The sequence below is a fragment of the Oryctolagus cuniculus genome, chromosome 2, assembly GCF_051225735.1.
Source record: "Oryctolagus cuniculus isolate XC-2025 breed Fujian yellow rabbit chromosome 2, ASM5122573v1, whole genome shotgun sequence".
NCBI classification, from domain to species: domain Eukaryota; kingdom Metazoa; phylum Chordata; class Mammalia; order Lagomorpha; family Leporidae; genus Oryctolagus; species Oryctolagus cuniculus.
Genome location: NC_142868.1, coordinates 140,584,317 through 140,609,682, shown reverse-complemented (window position 1 = coordinate 140,609,682; position 25,366 = coordinate 140,584,317). Strand labels below are relative to the sequence as shown.

The 25,366-nt window shown below is 38.7% G+C and overlaps 1 pseudogene; it reads right to left on the bottom strand.

Annotated features, from left to right (window-relative positions):
* Positions 1-2,098: 2,098 nt before the first annotated feature.
* The window catches only part of LOC127488419 (small ribosomal subunit protein uS8-like), a 174,585-nt pseudogene continuing 151,317 nt past the window's right edge, over positions 2,099-25,366 (bottom strand).

Here is a 25,366-nt window from a genome sequence, read left to right as displayed (position 1 = left end):
TTTTCTGAAATAAAATTTTTGTCTTCATCTGAGTGCCACAATCGAGCGTTAGTAGGTCTGTGAACATCACAACATGTAGTTGTTTGCAAAATTGTGATATATATTTTTCTATTAGATTTTATGGGACTCTGTGACTCATAAAAAAATAGGTTAGAAATCAATGTTCCTGGCCGGCGCCGCGGCTCACTAGGCTAATCCTCCGCCTTGCAGTGCTGGCACACCGGGTTCTAGTCCCGGTTGGGGTGCCGGATTCTGTCCCGGTTGCCCCTCTTCCAGACCAGCTCTCTGCTGTGGCCAGGGCGTGCAGTGGAGGATGGCCCAAGTGCTTGGGCCCTGCACCCCATGGGAGACCAGGAGAAGCACCTGGCTCCTGCCTTCTGATCAGCGCGGTGCGCAGGCCGCAGCGCGTCGGCCGCGGCGGCCATTGGAGGGTGAACCAACGGCAAAGGAAGACCTTTCTCTCTGTCTCTCTCTCTCACTGTCCACTCTGCCTGTGAAAAAAAAAAAAAAGAAAAAAAAGAAATCAATGTTCCTAAGTTCTTTAAACTTCTAGGCATAGCTATTTTTGGCATACCAGAGAATCATAAGGACCAAAGAAATGACAAGTAGAATAGAGGAAGAATGACCCACGGCTTCTTGCCTAGTACAAGCAGAGGTAACGTGGGACCATCTCTTCCAGAGAATTTTAAGAAACTGAATTAGCAGACTGGCTGAAATGAAAACAACTCGCATAACCATCAGGTTTGCCCTTTCCCTGATGAGTAATACAGAACCCTTTGTAGGATGGTTCTTCTTTCTGCAGTACCAAATATTTGGAGTAAAGCACCGAAAACCGTAGATTACTGAAAGCTGCGGATTTAAACTGATTCATGTTTTCTACATGTATTTCATTGATTAGCTGCCAAATGCCAAGTACACTGTCAGGCTCTAAAGATATGGTGGCAAACTAAGCATGAATTAGGAGCATAGCTATAAGCAAGACTTGATTCAGCCAAATTTGTATGGGAATTAGGATACAATTAAAATTCTTTGAGCTGAACTGTTAATCACAAATTAGCCCAAAGCCATAGAATTGCAGAACCAGAAGACTTGATGATGATCTAGTTCAGTCCTCCTGTTTTACAATAACTAAGAGCCTGTTTCAGAGGCATTAAATTCAGGTGGCAAGTCTGGTTCATTCATCTTTCCCCTCCTTTAGATTGTACCTCCACAACCTATTATACCCTCTACTTGTTGAGTTAAGCAATTTCAGAAATCCCTGCAGCCTCTCAAAGACCTCCTTAAGAACAAATAGTTCTTAAGAGTTTCTTCCTCAGAAAATCAAATCACCCATTCCACATGCCAAGAAGGAAGAACATTCGGAATTAACTGTAAAGTATGCAGGATGACATGGATTGTACCCAACCAATTAATACACTAAAATAAATTCAACATTCAATGCCACTCATTGCTTAAAAAAAGAAGCATCTCTGGCTCTTTAAATCACACTGTCAACTGGTCCACTTGCTCATGATGTCATATACAGTTTGACGTTGTCTGGGCAACATGGTAAACACACCGCTTCCTTTCCATTGTTTAATTCCCTTCCCTGAGTGAGATCCTTGGGTAACCAGGCTTCATTAGTTCAGGTGCTAGCCTCAGGGAGCTACTTGTTTTAATTAGAGGGATGAAATGGCATTTTAATTGTGCACAATGATTAATAAACATGCTGAGCTGCTGCATAATGATCTGCTGCTTGAAGAGCTTGCTCTCCTATCCTTGATATCTACATCCATTAACTGATTGTTATCCAGGTTGAGAGCCACAGAGCTCTTTCTCCAACCAAACTGCAATTGTCTGTCCTCCAATGTTTTTGCCAATAATAAGTATTAGCGCTTAGTTCCATTTTTTTGTAGTTACAGAGATAAGACTGGAATGGAGAATTTACAAAGTGATATACAGTCTATGTAATTTATTTCACCAAACTTCCTTGTAAAAGAGAGATAATAATAGGACCAACCTAACAGATTAAATGAGACAATGCATACACTGTACTTAGTAGAGTGCTAGCGTAGAGTAGGCACCCTGAAAATGTTAGCTGCCATTATCATTAGTGGTATTATTGTTGCCAGACAAGATTAAGAGTGATCAGGGTATTATGGCTATAGACTATCATCATCTTCATCATCTTCATCATCATCACACCTTCTTCATGCTCATCATTAACTTCATCATCACCATCATCAAGACCATCATCTTGGCCTAGATTAGATACTATTAGTGTTCTCTTAGAGACTGAGATGTTCACTATATAACTGGAACATTCTAGTGTCTCATATTCTAAAGGGCAGAAAATGACTAAAGATTTTCAAAATTACATTAAATGAAAATATGAAAAGTTTGTGCAAAGTTATATTCTTTAAAGGCTTAATTTCATCTCAGTAGTTGAACAAAATACTAGGTATGGATTTGAACTTCAATGAAAACATAAATCAGAAACTGGTTGAAAAAGTATCTTCTGTGAAGCTGCATGTAATTGTGATTTGTAATAGTTTCATTGGTCATTATAGTTTAATGAATCTTACAAAATTGCAGATGTTTCTAGTGTTGATGCTAGAAAATTGTTTTCCTTTGTGTCTCCAGGGAATTGTTCCTCAAGGTTATATATCTACCAAGTCTTTGACTTGACTTGATTTGAGAGTGATAAGTTTTGATGAAACTCAGTGCACCTGCCACTACTGCTTGTAAATGAATATTATGTACTTGGACATTACACAATTAATCCTGTCCCTCAGCTTGAATTATTAAAGACAGCATTTAAAAGTATGCCAACTGACCTACGATGTGCTTATACATACATTTTGACACACTGCCATAACTGCATATGAATACAACTCAACTATGCCCAAGAAGAGAAGGACATACGTGACTGAGAAAGACTAAAACTAAAAGTAAAATCTGCTTTCTATCCCACAAAATGTTGAAGACTTCTTGGAAGCAAATTTGCCACACTGAAGATATTTCCTGTATACAGGGTCACTATAGTTCATTGAAGCAGATATGATTGATTACATGGGCCAAATTTTACCTTGCCTACAGGGCACTATTAATTTTTGTTGTAGTTCCTTTAAAGTCACACAACCACCCACAAGGGTCAAAGAGGAAAGGTGAATGAACTCTTTTGGCTATGTTAAAGAAAGGTTTCACAATAGATGCTGAGCTGAAATATCCCAGACACGGCAAAAAGTAAAAGAAGATGCAATGTATTTTCATATCTTCTCATTTCCTAGCAAGGATGACTTTAAAATCACTCACTTGAAATATAGCTACACACTTGTGAGAATCCCACTCCTGGTGGTATACCCAAAGGAAATGAAATCAGCTTATAAATGAGTTACCTGTACCTTCATGTTTATAGAAAATCAATTAACAATAGCTAAGACATGGAATCCACCCAGATGCTCATCAACTTATGACAGGATAAAGAAAATGTGATATATACACATGATGGAATAATACTCAGCCATAAAAAATGGAATCCTGTCTTTTACAACAAAATGGACAAAACTTAAAATTTTTGTTATCCACTAATAGTTTTTAATAATCAAGAAGCAAGTATATTATACTAATTAAGATGAATCGTCCACCTGCGGTGCCGGCATCCCAAACGGGCACCAGTTCTACTCCCGGCTGCCCCTCTTCCAATCCACTCTCTGCTATGGCCTAAGAAAGCAGTAGCAGATGGCCCATGTGTTTGGGCCCCTGCACCCACATGGGAGACCAGAAAGAAGCACCTGGCTCCTGGTTTTGGATCGGGGCAGCTCCAGATGTTGTGGCCATCTGGGAAGTGGACCAATGGAAAGAAGACCTTTCTGTCTCTCCCTCTCATTATCTGTAACTCTACCTCGCAAATAAATAAATAAAATCTTTAAAAAAAACTATTTGAACAATAATTTAAAAATCATCTCAGTGATAGAAAAAGAAGGAAGGGGGAGAGAAGCAGTAAATAAAGAGGAGACAGGAAGAGAAAAAAAGAGAGAAAAGAGAGGAAATTGTACCTGTATATAGTTTTTTAGTTTGTTAGTCACAACATGCATTGTCTGAATTAGATTCTCCATCTTAGTTCTCATTCTTGGTTACTCACTTAGATTCATTTGGATCTTACTCAAGACCAATTGAGTAAGAATCTCTCAGAGTAGGGACAAGGACTGATGATTTTGATATAATTTCTGCCTTACAATGCACAAATTCATGATCGTAGTGCTGAGGCAGCATTAACCTTCTCATCAGATATTGATGTCAGCTGTCTTCCCATTTCCTGGCCAATATATCTACCACGTTCGCTGTAACATGTTTTGCCATGCCTCTGGTTCTCTTCTCACCATGCTCTTAACCTCCAAATGAAATTCAGTATGAATTTCATACTAGAGAATTTGCTGAAGTATACTTGTAGGGGCATCAGAGAATGCTTTACATCACACATCCCACAACCACAAAGCCCTTGCCTTTCTTCAAAATCCTAACAATATCACTGAGGGTTTTTTTTTTCCCCCCACTGAGCCAGCTTTGTATTAAAGAAAAGTGGGAAAATGTTACAGATCTGAAGGGCAATTCACCCCCTCCCCAAACCTGTATATTTCCAGGCAAATAAATTAATTACATAAATAAATAAATAAATAAAGCCATGCAGTTAATAGATCTACTCATAATTAACCAACATTTTAATTACCATGTTATTATTTCAGCTTATGTTTGTGATCCTCTACATTCAAACTGACATATCAGAAACTTCTCCCCCACACACACAATAATCTCTGTGACAAGAAACTTTGTACCATTTGGCAAAATAATAAATTGTTTATTGACATGTGTTAATGTTGATCAAAATGTTACTTTTGTGTTAGGAAAAGCAAACTCAGAGCTGGAAAAAGTGAACTGGAAAGAGGCTAACAAATAAAGCAAATGTAGAAAGTGGGAGTTGTGATAAGAGAGATAAAGTGGAAACAGCTCCTGGCGGTCTTTTGGTCCATAATGAGTAGCTTCAGAGCACTACTGTAGCTCTACATTTCTAAAGCCTGGAATCTCATTCTCAGTGACACTGATTATTAGGTAGATCTGGGTCTGGCCTCAAGTTGACATTTTTTTACCATCTCTCATATGATTCTTTTTAAAGATTTTTTATTAATATAAAGAGAACAGATTTCATGCATTTCATAGGTACAATTCTAAGAAGATAATGATACTAATGCAGATGACTACCATACTTCACTTTGAGACCTGAAATTATAAAGTACATAAAAATCACCTAAGATTGTTGTTATAATGCAGATTTTTGCTTCTAATTCTACAAGGATGAGGCCTGATCTTCTACATTTCTAACAAGTCCCTAGAGAGTTTCAGTGTGACCCTTGTGCTGAAGTAGACTTGGAAAATTGGGTTTGCATATGGGTGATACACATGATTTAGATGATAGCCAGAAAAGATGATTTTTTGAAAAATCCGATTTCTTGCTTTCCCCAGTGCAACTTTTCCCTGCCCCACCCTGGCCCAATTCTTCAGATTTACTTTTTTTTTTTTTTTTTTTTTTTTTTTGACAGGCAGAGTGGACAGTGAGAGAGAGAGAGAGAGACAGAGAGAAAGGTCTTCCTTTGCCATTGGTTCACCCTCCAATGGCCACCACGGCCGGTTCATCGCGCTGATCCGAAGCCAGGAGCCAGATGCTTCTCCTAGTCTCCCATGCAGGTGCAGGGCCCAAGCACTTGGGCCATCCTCCACTGCACTCCCAGGCCATAGCAGAGAGCTGGACTGGAAGAGGAGCAACCGGGACAGAATCCAGCGCCCTGACCGGGACTAGAACCCGGTGTGCCGGCGCCACAGGCGGAGGATTAGCCTATTGAGCCGCGGCGCCGGCCCAGATTTACTTCTCATTATAGAGTTAAGCAAGCTTCAATTAACAGCTATAAATTCAGTAAGTTCATCCTTTTCTTTGTTTAGACTATATTTGAGTACCAGGTGTGATAGTACTTAGTAACCCATTACAAGCAGGGCAAACCTGACTGCTACCCCTTTTTGTAAATGTAAATAAAGTATCATTGAACCTGTCATATCCATTTGTTCACACAATGCCAATGGCTCTTTTCCTGCTGCTATGGCAAGGTTGCGTAGCTGCCATAGAGACTATAAGGCCCACAAAGCCAGTGACCCTTTATGGAAAACTTGGATGTCCCTTCATCTATGACAATCCACAAACTTCCAAGCTTCATTCTCTGTGATTGTCCCAGAGGATATTTCCAGCATAAAAATACAGCGAAAGAAAAAGTAGAAAACAATCTATTACTTCTGAGGATCTCCAGAGCTCAGGAGTTTGTTTTTTTTTCCTCTCTGCAACTTAATGTATCTAATTCTCTGTTGCTATTTTATTCACCTATTCATTTGTTTTAGTATTGTGTTCAAAAATATTAGTCACTAAGTGCACAAGGAGTGATGAGAGGATCAGAGGAGGGAAAGATTATTTTATATTTGATCACAAGAAAGTCTTCATGGAGAAGGCAAGAATTAGATTTGCCATTGAAAAAAGTAGACATTCGATTACAAAGAAGCCAAGAGGGGCAGAAGCAAGGAACAAGTGGAGATGCAAATCAGAATGATTACAGAGCATTCAACACGTGAGTAAGTACTCTGTGTAACTAGAACGGAGTGTTCACATAGGCAAACGGAAGACAGGTCTAGACATTCGAGGACCTTGAAGGCTAGTGTAAGAGCTTGACAGAGTTCTTCAATCCTTGTTCTGCCAAGTGTGGTTTCCAAACCAGCCTCAACGTGCCCTGGAACCTTCCGAGAAATGCAGGCTTTCTTCCCAGCCTTAGACCTACAGAATCAAATAAATATACATTTTAACAGAGCTTCAGGACGTTTGCACGCAAACTGAAGTTTCAGAAGCTCTAGTTTAGGAGAGAACACCCCCATCCCCACCCCAGCTGACACACACAAACATATACACCACATCCCAAACAGTGGAGAAAGTACCGAACCAGGCTTCTGAAGACTCGGGAGCTACCATTCCCAAAGTGAATGAACTTGGATGAGTCACCTTAAATTACTGTGCTTCAGTTTCTTCATATACAAAGTGAAGTGAGAAGTGACAAAACATATTTATATTTTAGAAAGATCAACCTAAAGACTTTCAACTTGAAGTCCAGATTAAAAAAAAAGAAGAAACCAAAAAACCAGTTAAAAACACTGTGTTATATTCTAAATACGACCATATTGGAATATGAACAGCCATACATTTTGTGTAAAACTATTTACCAGCATAGATACTTTATTGTATTGGCATTATATTCCATTACCTATGTTTGAGTAATACATTTTTATTAAGTGCATTAAACTACAAAATACAGGTTGTGAAAAAAGTAAATGAGAAAGAGAGAGGTAGCAAAGAAAGAAATTCAAACAGTTCCAATGGAAATTTTAAAAAGTAGTGAAATTGTTGTTTTTAAATTGTCACTCCTTTGAGATGGCTGCTATATTTCTGATTAGAATACTGTTGCCAAAATCATAGAGCCACAGAAAGTCTTCATGTCTCCTTCAAAACCAGCTATGATCTCATCATTACAAAAAGCATGAAATTAGTTTTAAGGCATGAACAAGTTGACAAAATACTGGTGTTTTTAAACCCCAAAAAAACTTCTGTTATACTACATTTTGTTGTCTAGTGATTCATTTGGAGAATATAATCTGTTCTTCCTTACTTTTCAAAAAAGTTTTGTTACAAAATTTTTCTCCAGTTCCCAGTAGATATCTTTAGAGCTTTCTTCCAGATAAATAGAGTGTCTTTTTGAATTGACTAAATTCAAGGATTTATTTCATGATCTTTTATTTGTGTCCTCCCACCTTTAAAATAAATAAGGTTAATATTGATAGAACAAGGTTGTGTTGGTCTTAGAAGGATCTATTTTTTCATCACACCTCTTTTGTTCCATCTTGCTTAGCAAATCAGATGCTAGATACATTTTGATTAGTTTGTACTTTAATGGATCATGTATGGAGGGTCCACCTTTCACATTGGGGCCATTAATTTTTCTTGAGTCTGATGGAAAAAACAGGTAGAGCTTTTCTTGTGTGCTGATTGAAAAGTGATGGATTATTTTCATGTGGTAAGAAACACAATGTTTTCTTTAGCACAGCAGGATATAATGTTTGCAAGGTCTAACAGTGAAATATTATGCATATCTGCCACTGGCCGCCTGCCAAAAATTGAACAGCAAAATCAGAGGAGATTTTGAATTTGAATCTTAAAACCGGTGCAGCCTACAAAGGAACTAATGAGCCGTTCTAAGCAGAAAAAGCATTTGTACTAATGGATGATGCCTGCCATACATGCCAGCATTTAGCAAAATGGTAAATAATTATTCATTTAAATGTTACCTTGAACTTTACTTCAAGAAAAAAAGATAGTTATTTATAGTAGTTTCCAACAGGCACCACTGCAAGGGATTTTTTTCTTCCAGCCCCAAGTTAGAAACCCACGACATTTCCTTTCCAGGGAAAGTAGAATCATTTTCCATATAGCTTTACCCCTCTCATGGCTGAATAATTGATTCACAGAAAATTTTAATTCACCTTTACTTAGCACTTGAAACTTTTTTTCAAATCAGTACATAAGAGCATAAGAAAAATTTTGAATATCATAAGAAATAAATATACAAATATAATCTTAAAAGGTGGGAAAGCAAATCTTTTGAGTTTACTGAACATCTTGAGCTCCTTTGTTTACGTTAAGGATCTGGTGATGGGAATTTTTTCTTCAGTTTAATGTCACGGGAAACTATTGTTATATTAAGGGAACAGTACATGTTTTATCCAACTCATCGAGGTACTGTTTTCTAAGAAATATCTGAGAGCTTAAAAAGTGGGCACCTCCTTTTCTAGATATTTATTAGAGGCAGAGACAGACAGAACTCCCATTTGCTGGTTCACTCCCCTAAATGCTAAGAGTGAGGAACTCCTGGAGGTCGGCCTTGTGGGTGGCAGGTACTACCCGAGCCTTCCCCTCTGCCTCCCAGGGTGTGCATTAGCAAGAAGCTGGAATCCTGGAACTGGGGCAGAGAGAACACAAGCAGTCAGATATGAGATGGAGGCATCCTAACTAGTGGCAACATAGCTAGGTCAAATGCCAACCTCTCTTTTCTGGACATTTAAACTTTATTTTATACTTCTTAGAGCTAGAAAATTTCATTTTGTAGGCATTAAAAAGAATTTTGATCTAGCAGAGCACTTGCTCAGTTTTAAATGGAGAAGCTACACAATCAATATGGAAAATATACTTGGTATTACTGCTCTCTTGTAAATAGAGAAATCTAATGGGAGGAGACATTTGCTACATCTTGATGCCTTATGTATTTTATATTACTGTATTTCAATCTCACTTTTAAAGGTGGTGTTATGACTTTAAATTATAGGCTTTCGGTTTTAAGACCATAATAATCTCCCAGTGCAGCAGCACTCCAGGGAGGGGAACCAATGCTCAGTACCCTGGAAATGTAGGTGGAAGAAGAGAGGAGAGGCCCTGTTGCACAGTCACTTCTTGCTCTTTAAAGTCACAATTGAGACGTGCCTGTGATCATTCAACCAGTCTGTCCTCCTGCCTGACTTACGCACCAGGTGTTCCTCTTTCCTGGAAGACCCATTAACTTTTCTGGGCCTCCAGGGTACTGAATAGTAATTTACTGCTACTTCACCCCAAATGGTGCTTTTGTGGCTCAAGGCCTGGCCTATTTCTAAGTAGACACAAAGCCTCAAAAACCTATTAGAGATGACTAATAAATTAGAAGACTATGGCTTATCTTCCACATACTATTTTTCAGATGTCACATATCATTAACACTTTTGATTTGCTTAATTGTAAATTATTTTTAAAAGTTTAGAGATCATATAATCCAAAAATCTTGGCTCTCAAAGTGTTCATTTAAAATTTTTGGAAAATGAAGTCCCAAAAAACATTCAACAGAATGCAAAGCAAATTTAAAATTTTCTTTGTATTTTTGGTATGCAATACTCACATATTATAGGGAATGCATGCTTTATTTTAAAAAGATAAATCAGTTCTATAAGAGCTATCCATATGCTTGAATTGTGTGAATTTTATCTGCTTTATCAAAATGGTGAGTTTGATTTATTTATTTGTTAGAAACTCATTAAAATGAGAAATAAAAGATCAGAATCACAAAGAACATATTAGTAGGTGCTTGCGTACACACACTTATAAACAAAGTAGTTCATGTCAATTTTTAAACATCTTAACTGTAAGGAAATATGTGAGTGATGATGTGATATTCTATCTCTCCAACAAAATTAATAGTGGTACTTAGGCTGCACTGAGACTATAATACTCAAAATCAAGTGGTGCAAGGGGAAGAAAACCCTAGCCATGTTTATTATTTTCATTGTAAAATAAAAAAAAAAGACTAGAAGGAAGGAAGAAGAAAGCACTGTTGAAATGCTAAATGACAGAATGACGCTTCCATCATGATTAAGACTACAGAGTCTATTTGTTCAAACAACTAAGAACAGTATATATTACATATTTTATACTTATATGTTTATAGTTGACACATGCAGTATTATAATTTCAAGAATGAAAACTGAGACATTTTTGGATGTTACCTAGCTTATTATTTTCTTTCTCCTGATGTCCATTTTCCCTGAGTAGTGACTCATGTTCCTATATTTCCTGCATCTTGTATTTGATTATCTTCTTTAGTGATTAACATGTCCTTCTGGTTCATCTCACTTAGCCTATAAATTCCAAGCACAGCAGCTTCAGGTGCATGCTGTCTGGCTTCTCTATTGGTCTTCACTTTGGCCTCTGAAAACTCTTAAATACAGTTGATTTATTAGAGAAACAATTGGCCTTTTGTGTATTTAATATTTATGGATAAAGATTTAACTTCAGGGCACAATAAATATACAAAATACCTAACTGGAGATATTTAAATGTTTGATTGAAACTTAATACGTATCTTAGGACTTTTCCAATGTTTCCAACATTTACAATGTATTACTCCTAAGCAGCTACAGCCTCCCATCAGGAAGGACTCACCAGCACAAACTTTACATTGAAGACCTCAACTGAACATTGCTGGAGCTTGTGATATTAAAAGGAGAATGGTTGATTAGCTACATACATATTTCTAATAATCACACGGCAAATGTATTTTTGTTACTGCATAATCAGATGCCTGAGGTCTGGCAAATACACTTACTCCACAAAGCTCAAAGTAAGAATTTGCAAGTAAGAAAAGCAACTGCAGTTCAGTTGCATGCCTATGATTATAAAACACTAAAACAAGTCAGATTTCTTTTTCAAAATTAAGTTTTGAATTTACCCTATTTTTCTACAAGCAATTTTCTTTCACAAACCACAATTACCCTCTCTCTGTCAGAAAAAAAAAGCATTTGAGAATATTCTTGGTGATGTTAAAATTTTCCCTAAAGTGTTTTTTGCAGGTTCACTTTCACTGAATGATTTGTGTAATTTATAAGGTTGAATTTACCTTTAGACAGTCACTTCCCTCTTGCAGATTCAAGAAACTCACGGTGGGGCACTGGATTACAGCTTACTTGTATTTTTGAAACCTTAGTAGGACTAAGTTTTCAATCCACAAAAATTTTAACAAATTCCATCCAAACCTTTTAAAATCTTAAAAGTGATAGAATTTCTATTTCACTCCAACATAGGAAGCAATAGTGAAATTTTAGCTGATAAATTGCTAAATATTTCCCCCATCAAGAATTGTAGAGTTTCAAATGTTTCGATACTAAAAAACCAACTGACAGATCTTTTATGAATGTTTGGAAAATCATCCTTAGCTGTTTCGTAGCCCAGCAAAGATGCAAAAAATATCATAACGTGCATTTTGGAAAGCTGCTTGGTGATATAAAAGAGTCCTATGATAAGAGCAGACGGAAAATGGTAGTTATTATTAATTTAGAAAAACAAAAGAGCAGCCCAGCATCTCAGTAATGTGGCAAGTTGTGTGCTCTTGAAGGAGAGAGGGTTTTATAATTGGATTTGAGTGTAATTTAGAAGACGAGATAAGATGTAATGGTTGTGTATTAGAGGTTAGAACTACAACAGAAGCCCATAATGTAAGGGTTCATTGCACTGGGAGAAAACAGAACAAAGAAAAGCAGCGTCAACCGAAAAGGGTCTGGGTGGGAAGCAGTAAGGTGAGGTTTGGGAGATCTGAGGCTGGCGAGTTCTCCGTGGACACAGCAGCGACAGGGGCTCGAGCTCCGTCTACAGCAGCAGATAACACAGGTTTCCTTCCAAGTGTTTTTTCCTTTCTGCCTCCTCCCACCTTGTCCCTCTCCATCCATCAGGGCTTCTCTTTCTCCCAGGCAGTCCAGCAATCATTCCTGAGCCCCCTCCACGCAGGCCTCCGCCCTTCGCCGTCCGCCTCGGGCTCACCTGCTGGCTCCCAGGTTCTCTCTCGGTGCGCATGCACACGCCCTTACACCATATGCACACAGCCTACACAAATACCACACGCTGCACACACGCCGCACGCATACATCACACACTTCAACCAGTGGAACCACATACACGCCACACACTCCCCCGTACACTAAACACACACACACACACACACACACACACGGCTGCTGGCCCGACCTATGCGTCTCTCTTCTTCCCTTCCCAGGGAGCTCAGAGCCTCTGCCCCCTGGGTGGGAGAACAGAATGGGAAGGGAAAGTGAAAGCTGCCCCCCTCCACTTTGATTGCCAGCCCGGGGCAGATGACCGGGCTTCCCCTAGAGGGGCGCCAGCTCTCGGGCGGCCGCCTCGGGACCGGGCGAGTCTTGGGGAGGAACCCCTGGGCAGCGCGGCGGGGACGGCCGGCGTCCGCCCCGGGAGGCGAGGCCCTGCCGGCGGCCGGCGCGCGGCTACCCCCTGCTGGGCGGGAAGCTCCGGCCTGCACTCCCGGAGGCCTGGGACACAATCCACTCACCTCCTGCCAAACTGCTATCGCACGTCTCCCCGCCACCATGCAGGACCGTGAACTTACCTCCCAAACCCCAAGAGGTGTTACAGATTTTTTTTTCCCTCTGAGCCCTTTGTAAGCCAGTTGAAGCAGAACAAATCTATTTATTTACTTATGTATTTATTCACTTATTTATTTATTTATTTATTTATTTAGAGGACCGGTTTATTAAAAGCACGCACAAAGTGCACAAAGTGTGTAGTAAAATGATGGTAGGCTTTGTTGAGCGTGGAAAGTGCGCTTGCTTAAGCCCCATTTCCAGCCCTTCAGTGCGTCATTTTCCCTGAAGCAGGACCTAAGCCATGTTCAGAGGATGTCAGCCCAAAGGCCTGACAGGGAGCAAAATTCCCAAGCCTCCTGCAGCCATTTCCTCCCACAGCGCCCTTTTCGGACCTCTCGCGAGAACCTCAGCTACGCGATGTGGGAAACCTTGGCAAATTAAGTGGATGGGAAACCAATTTTTAAGCGGATCAAGTTTTCAAATACAGATTAACACGTTTTAATTGTCCTCCAAACTCTTCTTAAAGTCATTCTAACAGAACCCAGATTTGGAGGAAATTCGCTGGCGTAATTCTAATGTGTATACACTATTAAGACAGTTATGAAACCTCGACACATTTGGAAGACATGGCTTAAAAGTGCCTTTAATACAAAATAAAATAAAGTGAAATACAAATAAAAAGGGATTAGTTGTTACAAGCTGTGACACAGCTGCAGTGACAGAAACTTCAGAAACATGTAAACAAAGGGTGCTTCTAGTTACTCAGTGACCCAAATGTCTTTTTCAGGCTCTCACAATTCTAATTCTGCCACACTATTTCATTTCATTTATTCTGCAGATCAAGCAGAAATGAAACGGATGTTCAGATAAAGTAAACAAGGGCTTTATATGCAGCCACTAGCCTGCCAGAGAGACAACTTATGCTTATGGGGACTGCAAGGGTAGAGAAACAATGTCAAAACTACATCCCTTCTTGCATTTATTGGCGTGAGGTGAAAACCCAAATGTATTCACCAAGAAATTAATAAAGGATGAACAGGCTACAGCCTTGCATGGTGTGTGAAAGTGTCAGAACACTTGAACTCCACATTGCGCCACAGCCTCAGAAATAAACAGAAACCTTTCTCTTTGTCAGAAGGGGGTAAACAAATTAGGATTTTTGCTAGATCTCTGACTGTTTTGGTCTCATGTTGTGGCCTGGACTAAGCTTTACAACACTATTTGCAGCTGAAGCCGGCTCCTCTAGCTGCCTTAAGCAAATGAAACAAGAGGTTGCCAGGGAGGGAAGGGATTGGCTTGAGATTTTGCTTTCTTATTACTCAGCAGAGAATGCAGCCCACAAATTACTGCTTTTTCAAACTCCCGCACTCTAATCCTATTTTTCCTTGATGACCCTTATGTCAATTGCTGCTGTCTGGGTGTAGTCTTGTAATAGTCATGTTCAGATAGTTTACCAAGGTCAAGACAGGAGGAGGGATGCAAAACAAAGCGATAAGCCTGTTCCTCAGGAGGAGGCTCTTACTTAAGGCAATTTCAAATAATCCTGCCCCCTCATTGAGCTGGAGAGGCAAAACAGCCTTTCCCCCAGTTCTACCAGAGGGTAGTGCTCTGATCTATTCTGGCTCAACAAATCGTGTTATTTCCCTCCTCCAATCCTTGTTATCTCAGGATTCCAACTCCTTTGAGCTATTTCTTCTTTCCATTTTTTTGAACTTTTGTCATATCAACTCTATTTGTTCTTAAATTCTCCTTTACAGTGAATTATTAGGTGACTGAAGAGAAATCCAAGAATCTTTCCTGAGTTTATTGATTGTACACCAAACTGTGGTAGATACAAGATTAGTATAAGAAATTGCCCCTGACATAACGGGTCTCATACTGAACTAATAGTAAACTAATACAAAAATGGAAAATGAAAAGTTAAGTAGTAAAACAATGATTGCCAATGATAAAGGAGTTCCAAAAGAGAAAAATCAATGAGACCTAAGAACAGAAACCATCCTAAATACTTTTATGTGTATTGTATCTTTTAGTCCTTGTAATAAATCTATTTGGAAAGTATTACTGAGACTTGCAAAAACGAGAAATTCTACATTCTTAAGTGGTAGAGCTGAGATCTGACTCCTAACCCCAGACTTGTATGGCCATGCTACTGAAATAGAATAAGGAAATAATTAAGAAAATAAGGTCAGGTCTTTGGCCTAGCAGTTAATACTTCAGTTAATCCCCATGTCCTATATCGGAGTGCCTGGGTTAAATTCCCAGCTCTGCTCCTATCTCCAGCTTCCTGAGAATGCAGCTCGCTGGCTCGCTTGCTCTCGCTCTCTTTCTTTCCCCCCACCCAAAATAAAAAGGAAGGGAGGGAAAACAAAACAACAAAATAAGTCAAACACCCTAGCAAGCCAACCTTCTCTTTGAATTGAGTGGATTTTATTGTCATAAAATTCTGGAGTCACAGTCGCAAACATTGTAAACCAAAGGAAAGCGTGACCACTCCATGTTTCAGAGGTTCAATGTTATACAGTCCAATATAGATTTAATGGATCTTAGAAAATCCTGAGTTGCTAAAGAGTGGTCCCAAGAAGTGAGTTCAGACAACTTAACATGGAAGTGTATGTAGTTGCAGAAGAACTGTCCAAATGAAAAGCAGTAATTTTCCTTAGTCCTTTTGCCATGTGAAGTTTAGGCTCAGATCTAGATGATGGGTAAAAGGTGGTTACAAAATCAAGTGCCCACAAGCAGCAGTATGTCTAGCAATTTTGGTGCCTGCAGCAATGGTCAGAGGCCCACATTTTGTATATATGTATATGTGTGTGTGTGCATATATATGGCAACAAACTATTAATGTTAATGTATTCTATCCTATATTAACTGACAGTCTGAAGGGATAATTTTGAATTTAGAGTTTTTGAATGACTTGGAATGCTGTGTTAGCATATATGGAGGAGCACTGGCTATGGCCTCCAATCTGAAGCCTAGAATCAGTCTTGTGATCTCATTTCTCTTCTGACCTCTGGCTTTGCTCTGAACCTAAGGGTCCTCACTCATCTGAGCTCTGCTCACAGACCCCACTCTCAGAACCCCATCAGCTACTCCTCAGGACTAGAAGAGAATACACTGGTAACACTGTCTGTCTCAGAAGGATACACCAAGGAAGAGAACAAGTAGACCTGGCATCATTTACTCAGGGACTTCCAAAAGCTACAGCCTGCTACTTAAAGTATAGGCTATAACATCAGTGGATTATTTAAAATGCCCTCACCCTTGGCCTACTGAGTTAAATCTACATTTTAGGAATATCTCCAAATGTATTATAAGTTTGTTACAGTTTGGAAACCTCTGAGTTAGCAGGAAGAGTAGCTGCTGGATAGGTAAGTCCACTTGTCCCCAGGGCTCCCCGCTCTTTGAGAGGAGGCATAGCTGAGTAAGTGCCAGGATAGATGGAGCCCATAAAAGAACTGTAGGAAAACCGAATTCCTTCTCTGGATGGCCAACTCTAAAGCTCAACAAAGGCCAGGCAGTTTTAATTACATAAGTGAATACAGTAGACCTAGTATAAAAACATGCCACATTAAATGGCAGGGGAATCCAGGGTGTCAGTCGTGCCAACTATAGCTCACTGTGACCCTGAGACCATGTGGAGAGGTCAAATCATGGACATATGAAATTAATACACTAGACTAACAGTTCTCATGGAAGGGGATGGGTAAGGAAAATGGATAGCAGAATCTTCTAGAAAAGTATTAGAAAATATTAACATTTCTGCCTCTAATCCTAAGGGAGTATACACAATTTTGTTTGAGGGAGACATATGCATATTTTAAATCCCCAAATCACTTTGATATACTAAATCATCCCCACTCCCCTGTCTACACCTGTCATTTTAAAAATTGTTTTAGAAAACTAAACATAATTACTTCTTTACATTGATTGTCATTTCTTAACGCTTGGAGTTGTGTTTGCAGGAGGCTGATGACCCACACAATCTTTTCTCAGTCAGTCCCTTACCACAAGTATACACATGAACTAAGGTCCACTATCCATCTGTGCAAATGGACCCAATGTGGGAACTGCAAAAGAGGAATTCCCAGATCATTTGGACCCAGTATGATTTTCTACAGGAAGTACATCTTGCCCTATGCATCTGGGTTTTATCAAAGAGAAGGTTTATTTCTACTCAGGGTTTTGAGTAGTCATATTCTTCAAAGTAGGAGAAAGACAAAAAGAGCTGGGCAAATCAAAAGGAAGACAGTATAATTATTGAAGAATCTTAAAACAATCACTTCTATACTTCTATTCTTTCATCCATTGGATATATATGTATGAGTAGAACTGTATAAATAATATTCAACTCATAATTCAAAAGCAATTTATCTTTGGCATTGGAATGTAATGCTACTTTTTTCTTTATCAAATATTTACTGAGAACACACTACATACAGTGCACTTTCATATACATTATTTCATTTAATCCTTACAATAACTCTTTGGATGAGGCATATAAGCACAAGAGAGGATAAATGACCTACCCGGATCATTTATCAGCAAGTTAGTGAGAGAATGTCCCCAACATACACAGTGTTTTTCCACAATGATTCCCCTTTTACTTCATTATTTAGTCTTGCTTAGAAAGGGATATTCCACAAATATCATCTCTCATTATGGAAGCTTAGCATACATAGTAACCAAAATCTAAAATTTTAAACATTTTGAAGAAAGATGTTTTATCATTTGTTATCTATCTCCACATATTCTAAATAAAAGTTAGTGAACAGTGTTTGACCTTTTCTAATATTTCAGAGTCAATCATCATGATTTTTTTCTAAATCAAACTGTGTCAAAACTATGTAGTAGGGGGCTCGCTCTGTGGTGCAGTGGGTTAATGCCCTGTCCTGAAGTGCCAGCATTCCATATGGGTGCTGGTTCTAGTCCCGGCTGCTCCACTTCCAATCCAGCTCTCTGCTGTGGCCTAGGAAAGCAGTAGAGGATGGCCTAACACCTTGGGCCCCTGCACCCGTGTGGGAGACCCGGAAGAAGCTCCTGGCTCCTGGCTTCAGATCAGCACAGCTCTGTCCGTTGCAGCCATCTGGGGAGTGAACCAGTGGACAGAAGACTTCTCTCTCTCTCTCTGCCTCTCCTCTCTCTGTGTAACTCTAACTTTCAAATAAATAAATAAATCTTTTTTAAAAAAAACTATGTAGTAGTACAAATAGGCTTATATTTTCTAAATTTTCTTTTTCTTTCTCATAAAAATGTGTAAAAATTAGCTTTGAGAACAGTCTGAGTTAGAACCCAAGGGGTAAAGTAATTAGTGTAAGGACTTCATAACTACTTCATGGACGGAAAGATCTTTTTGAATTCTAGACTTGGGAAGAAGGTTGCAGATGAGCTGACTTCTAGATAAGTTAGGAGGACTTCTGGATCCTGACTTCAGTTTGGATCTTGAAGTCCTGCAGCAGAAGTATCATTTACTAAAATCCATTTCATTTAAGAAACTTCTGAGTCACGCAAATAATTAACTGAAGTTTCTACCACTTGTTGCATAATAAAAAAAAGGACAGACGTCTAAGAGTCAAGAGCACAGATTAAGGAGCGAGGTTAGGGTTTTCTATCTTTGTAGTTTACTAGCAGTGTGACCTTGAGTGAGTTACATAACTTCTTTGTAGATCATTTTCCTCACCTGTTCTTAGGAGTTCTTACGAGGATAAAATAGATAATATTTGTAAAGTTTTTTGAATAGCATCTGGCATATAGGAATTGCTATTAGCTCATAAAATGTAGTCAGAAGTCAAATTTTGATGGGAAGAGAAAGTCACAGATAATCTTGTAAATATATAATTAGTATCAACTATAAAACTAGAATGACTCTAGATTTGAGGTTCCTTCCCTGCCATTCTCTGTGTGATGCCTATTAAATGCACCCCTCAGAACTAAGTTGCTTATATCCAGTAAACGCCATGGCTTGTGGTAACATGATCCATCATGAGATGCTGCAACAGGCTGACATTTTCCAAATGTAAATCCTGCACTTTGTAATGTAAGAGCAATTACTTTTATGAACAGAATCTTTCCAATCCACCATTTCAAATCCTTGTCTTGCCATGTCATAGTCAAAACATCTGTCCATTAAAGCCAACGTGAAAGTATATTAAACCAAGTGTGTTTGGTTTGGGACATCTGCTTCTTTCTACTGGTATGAGAACTATTCTAAATTCAGTGGGTTCAGTCTGCAGAGCTTTCAAGAAAACTTTTCAGTCATGTTCATGGGGATTATCAAATAGCCTACAGTTTTGATTACTGTTTCAGGTTCAAATAGAATTCATAGTTCAACAAGGGACTCAATCAAAATAATGACAATAATAACAACTATAATGCAAAGAATAAAATCATTCTATGACAAGTTTACATAAAGACTTTCACATATTGTTGTTAAGTATTATATAAATATGATAAAATGGCTCATACCATAATGAATATTCTATACTGTTAACACTATTGATGTATTTTTTCTTTGTTCGTCATTCTACATTCTTGCTGAAAGTAGTCATTGTTTTCACACCAAGCTTGAGGGATGAAAAGGCAAAAAATTGAGTTCAGGAGACCATGGAGTCATAGATTTCAGATCCTGATTGACTCAACTCCAAAATCTTTTACTTCTTTCTCTGTAGATGTTGGAAGCTGAAACTAAGTGAAATTTTGGGTATCTTTCCAAGAAATCACTTATAAATAAATATATGTCTAGAAATCAGTTGTAATGTTGATACAGGTATAATTAAATTTTCAAGAAATAAATCTAAAAAACATATTCAAGAAAAATATCCTTTCATTGTTTCCACCAACATTTGGCTCAGAAACAAACAAGAAGTACAACTTTCTAAGCTAACAAAGCCGCGTAAGTCTCCTTGGTCCATGGCATTCACTAATCACATACCCTATGTCATTTTATTTCCGATATACCAACAGTAAATTCTATCAGAAAGAATAGAGAGCTTGGAGTTGGAAAATACTGTTCAAGTCCCAGTTAAATGCTTATCAAGCTTTATATAAATTTGGGCGAGTAACACAACACATCTTTTCAGTTTTCCCAACTCTGAGTCAATATGTGCTGCCTCTTTAACAAGGTTGAATGCTACTGAATGTTTAAACATATGATATATTATATCCATCAAGTGCCCACTCCATGCCAGCCTTCTTTTAGGGTGTTGATGATGATTTCAAATGATCCCCAAAAAATCAAATTTTGCTTGAGCCCATGTTAATTACAGAGTAACTTGGCTTTCTTCCCACTAAGAGGTAGAATTTTTGAAACCTGGCATTGTGGCACAATGAGTTAAGCCACTGCCCACAATGTCAGTATCTCATATGGGCAATGGTTTGTATTTTGGCTGATCCACTTCCAATCCTGCTCCCTGCCAATGTGCCTGGGAAAGCAGCAAAAGATGGCCTAACTGCTTTGGCCCCTGCACACATGGAGAGACCCACATGAAGCTTCTGGATCCTGACTTCAGTTTGGCCCAGTACAGGCTGTTTGGGGGAGTGAATCAGCAGATGGAAGATCTCTGTCTCTACCTCTCCTCCTGGAAGTTTGCCTTTGAAATAAATAATTTTTTTTTGAACAGGCAGAGTGGATAGTAAGAGAGAGAGACAGAGAGAAAGGTCTTCCTTTTCCGTTGGTTCGCCCCGCAATGGCCGCTGCAGCCAGCGCACTGTGGCCAGCGCACCTTGCTGATCCGAAGCCAGGAGCCAGGTGCTTCTCTTGGTTTCCCATGCAGGTGCAGGGCCCAAGGACCTGGGCCATCCTCCACTGCACTCCCAGGCCACAGCAGAGAGCTGGACTGGAAGAGGAGCAACTGGTACAGAATCCAGCACCTCAACTGGGATTAGAGCCCGCGCGGCGCCGGCCAATAAATATTTTTTTAAAAATAAAAATAAAAGAAGTGGGATCTTCCCCCACTTCTTGGATATATGCTAGTATGGTAATTTTCTCCAACCAATAAAATGCACAGAAGTTACTTTACATGACTTCACACCCAAGCCTATAAATCATTTCATTCTTGGAGCCCAAGTGCCATGCTAAGAAGTCCAGCCTATCCCAATGAAGAGAAAGGCCAGGTAGGGAGAAGGAGTCCCTAGAGGTTGAGATACTACATGAGAGGACACATGGAGGAGTCCTGAGTCGCTCTATCTTTAGCCAACACCATGCAGAGCAAAGATAAGCAGACACTTCTAAACCTTACCAGAATTCCTGACCCACATGGTCATGAGCAGTAATATAGTGGTTGTGTTAGGCCACCAAACTTTGACATGACTGTTACATATCAGTGTATCACTGGTAGACAAGGTGATTTTCACTATATTGTCAATCTTCAGAACAAATTGCTAGACTCATTTCACATTCAGGAAACTGTGAGTCAGAACAAACTGATATTGAATGTAAAAACTCCTTCAAAAATCCCCGAACTTACAATGTAATTATAATTGGAAGCAAACTCAAGCAACTCCTTCCGCTTGTCCAAGAGTGTACTGAAAAGAAACTTTCTGTATAAAGTATTGTTTCACTCCTGCAATGATTCAGAACTCCCTCAAATGTTCCCAATAAATCTCTGTCATTCCCTAATAGGCAAAAAGTCTATTTGTAGGTCTTAGAGATGGCAGACTCCATCTAAGTTCCAGGAAGATCAAAAACACTTGTACTATAACAAAATGTTCAGTTTCTCATATTATTGGAAACAAGATTCAACAGTACACTAAGCATTATATAGTAGTAGCCTTTTGATGGAGCTGATCTAGCTCACAGAATTTTACACATGAAAGAAACTTTAGAGATTATCTGGTCCAAGCTTGCACTGTCATAGCTAAGTTGAAACCCCGAGTCTTGTTCAAGTCCATTCAGCCAGCTCACAGCAACAAGACCAAATCTTGTACCTGATTACCAATCCATTTAGTATGGTCTTTCAGATGAAGTCACAGGTTTCCTGAACCCTGGCCAAAGGCACCTAGTACAGGATTACCAGTTTCTAGAATCTTGGAAAAGACAAATAACCGCATTTTTTCTTACATCATAATCAAGTTGTAGTGTGTAGTCATTTAAAGCTGTATCTAAAATCTTTCACAATAGACAGCATCTTCTTTACCTTTTTAAAAAGTCACCATAATGACTTCTAAAATAGCATAAAGAAAAGTGCATACAAGGGCCTGGAATGGCATTTGACCAGATGAAAGGATGATCTAATTGGGCAGTATGAGCTCTCAGTTCTCAATTCATTATTTATGATGTTTGTTGACATTTGAAGTGAAACACCGATGTCACCATCTTAGCATGAAACAACTTATTTGGAGAAAATACCATGCAAATGATAGAACACCTTCAGGATGTATCAAATTGTAGCCATAAGTAAATAATAAGAAAATACATCCTATGATAAACTTGCTTTGCTTTCATGAAGTTTATTCTGCTTCATTTGCATGTTTCTTAGCAGCCTAAGTTAAAAAAGAGGTTGCATTTCTAAAGCAACTTTGGCTCAAGGGGGTAAGCAGTGGGGAAACTTGAGTTTTCTATAGTCGTGGTGTATATGTGTATCTTGCCTTGGCACATCCTTTACGCAATTAAAATATTATTGCACGCTTCAAAGTATTTATATACTACCTTCTGCACTAGATCAAAGTCCATGAGTGCAGAACCTGTGCCTTAAACATCATCTTCCACAATGCCTACTAATTCTATACTTGTAGAAGAAGAAAATTTGCTGGAAGAATATAAATGATATTTAAAAGCTGATTGCTCTTTTTCTCCAGGTAATAATTTTATGCTATATCAACATCTTTTTGTTGAGCACAAAACCAAGGAAAGACACTGACTCAAGTTAGAGTACTTGGAAACAGAATGGCATGAGTCCCTGTGATCTCTGCATTTTAACAAGTAACAATTTTAAGTACTCAGGCATCTGCAACAGTAATTTAGATATGTAAGTTGTAAGTTTAGGAAGGAAGGGTGTTACTCTAATATACTCAGATTTTGTGTTGTGAGCAGAAGAGGAGACACTTTAAGGAATCAGTGAGGGAGTACTCATTGAAAAATCTCCAGTTACAAAGTGACCACCACATCTAAAACAATAGCATATGGCTGAATCTAGCAATCTAGCATAGATTCTTGACTAACATTCCATGATTCCAAGAAGGAGAAAGAGAGGAAAAGAAAGAAGAGGCATTGACCTGAATTAGCTAAATAGTTCACACAAAGTTCATGAATGACCCTTTTTGTCCTCCCACCTATGGTGTGCCAGGAAACCTCTCTCAGCCTATGTCATTTTTTAAGTTAGATATTATATTTTCTCTTCTATCAGAAAAACTTTAAAATAGATCTTAGTGATAAATAAGAATGGGATTAGGAGAGGGAGGAGGAAGAGAGGTGGGAGTGCAGATGGAAGGGGAGGTAGTATGAAAAGAATCACTGTGGTCCTAAATTTGTATTTATGAAATGCATTAAGCTTGTATACCTTAAATAAAAGGTTCTAGGTAATAAAAAATGACCATGGAAAAAAAAGAAAATATTTTTATTTACAAAGTACCAGAAGGGTACATTTTAACTTGAAATGAAGGCTAAATTTTAACTTGAAATTTTTCCACAAAGCAGATGTCTTTTCTTGTGAAACTTGTCATATTTTTACCTTTAGAATAATCTCTGCTTTCATATGCCTAATTAAATTTTAGAGGTCCTCTGCTTAAATAAAGATTTATTAGCTGTTAAAGTTATAGTATAATTCTTCTGCCACCTATATGCTATCCTTGAATATATTTACAAGCAAACTAGGTTTATCCACTATAAAAAATATGGATGATTTAATGCTGCTATGTTATTGGTGTCAATTACCAAAATTCAGCTTCACAAGAGAGCTCTCTGAAGACACTGTTACTTGACTCTCAGATTGTCAATTTGGGTCTCTAAATTTCAGCCATCTAGTATTTGAATTAGCTTAACAGAGCCAATCAGCACATCTGGAACCTTGAAAGCAGGGCCCATACAAGGTTACAAGTTATTGCAATACAAACACAGTCACATCACTAAAAAGCTTTCTTCAGGTGGCTAAATGCATGGAAATCATAATGCATGTGTATGTTTAGTGAGACACACACAACTCACAGTAAGTTTCACCCATGAGCATATGTTTTGAAAACTACTTCCACATTCCAACAACCTTGAGATCTTCCATTTTTATCTGGGACATTTTTTAAACACATGTAATTTGTGAACAGAACTATTACCTGTCCATACTTAGAAATTTACTTATTTATTTTCACTTTATTTGAAAGGGAGGGGAGGGAGGGAGGGAGAGAGATAGAAAGAGAGAAAGAGACAGAGAGAGACAGAGAGAGAGAAAGAGAGAGAATGAATCTTCTACTGGTTCACTCCCCAAATGCCCACAACAGCCAGGACTGGACCAGTCCAAAGCCAAAAGCCTGGAATGCAATCTGGATCTCTTACATGGGTGGCAAGGACACAAATCTTCGAGTCATCATCTCCTATCTCCCAGGGTACATATTATCAGGAAGCTGGATCAGAAGTAGAGTAAGCCAGGACTCAAACCAAGTACTCTGATAAGGGGGCTACGTGTCTCAAGTGACATCTTATCCACTGCACCAAATGCTTGCACCCTCTGGGATATTTAGCCATGACTTTTCCAATCCTAAATTTGGCAACATATTTAAAATATACAGAATTAGATTAAATTTGGCAACATAGGCAAACGTTTGGAGTCGTTATGTGTAATGAAGAAATTTCTGGTATGAATTGCATTATGCCTATTTTTCAGTGGAGACTCTTTATCTAATCAGATCTTCCAATTCAAAACAATCTCAAAGAAAGTTCCCACTGAACTTAAGGTCAAAATATCCTTGTAGACTGAATCAGAACACCCTAGTCTGAGTAGAGAGACTGGGTAGAAACAAGGTACAAGTATAGTTATTTAGTAAACTGGATTTTTAAACAATTTATTTTTTTTTTTTTTAAGAGGCAAAGAAACAAAGATACAAAGAGAGGCAGAGAGATAGAGCTTCCATCCTCTGGTTTACTCCCTAAGTAACTGCAACAGTCAGGGCTGGCTGGAGGCCAGAGCTGGAACATGGAATCCAAATGAGGTCTCCCATATGAGTGGCAGGAATACAGTTACTGAAGCCATCACGTGCTGCCTGCTAGGGTCTGCATTATCAGAAAGCCAAAGTCAGGAGTACAAGCCAGAAATCCAGCTCAGACATTCTAATGTGGGATGTGGGCATCCTAACCACTATGATAAACATCTACTCATAAATGTGAATATTTCAAAGACATAAGCTTCAATTTTCTAAC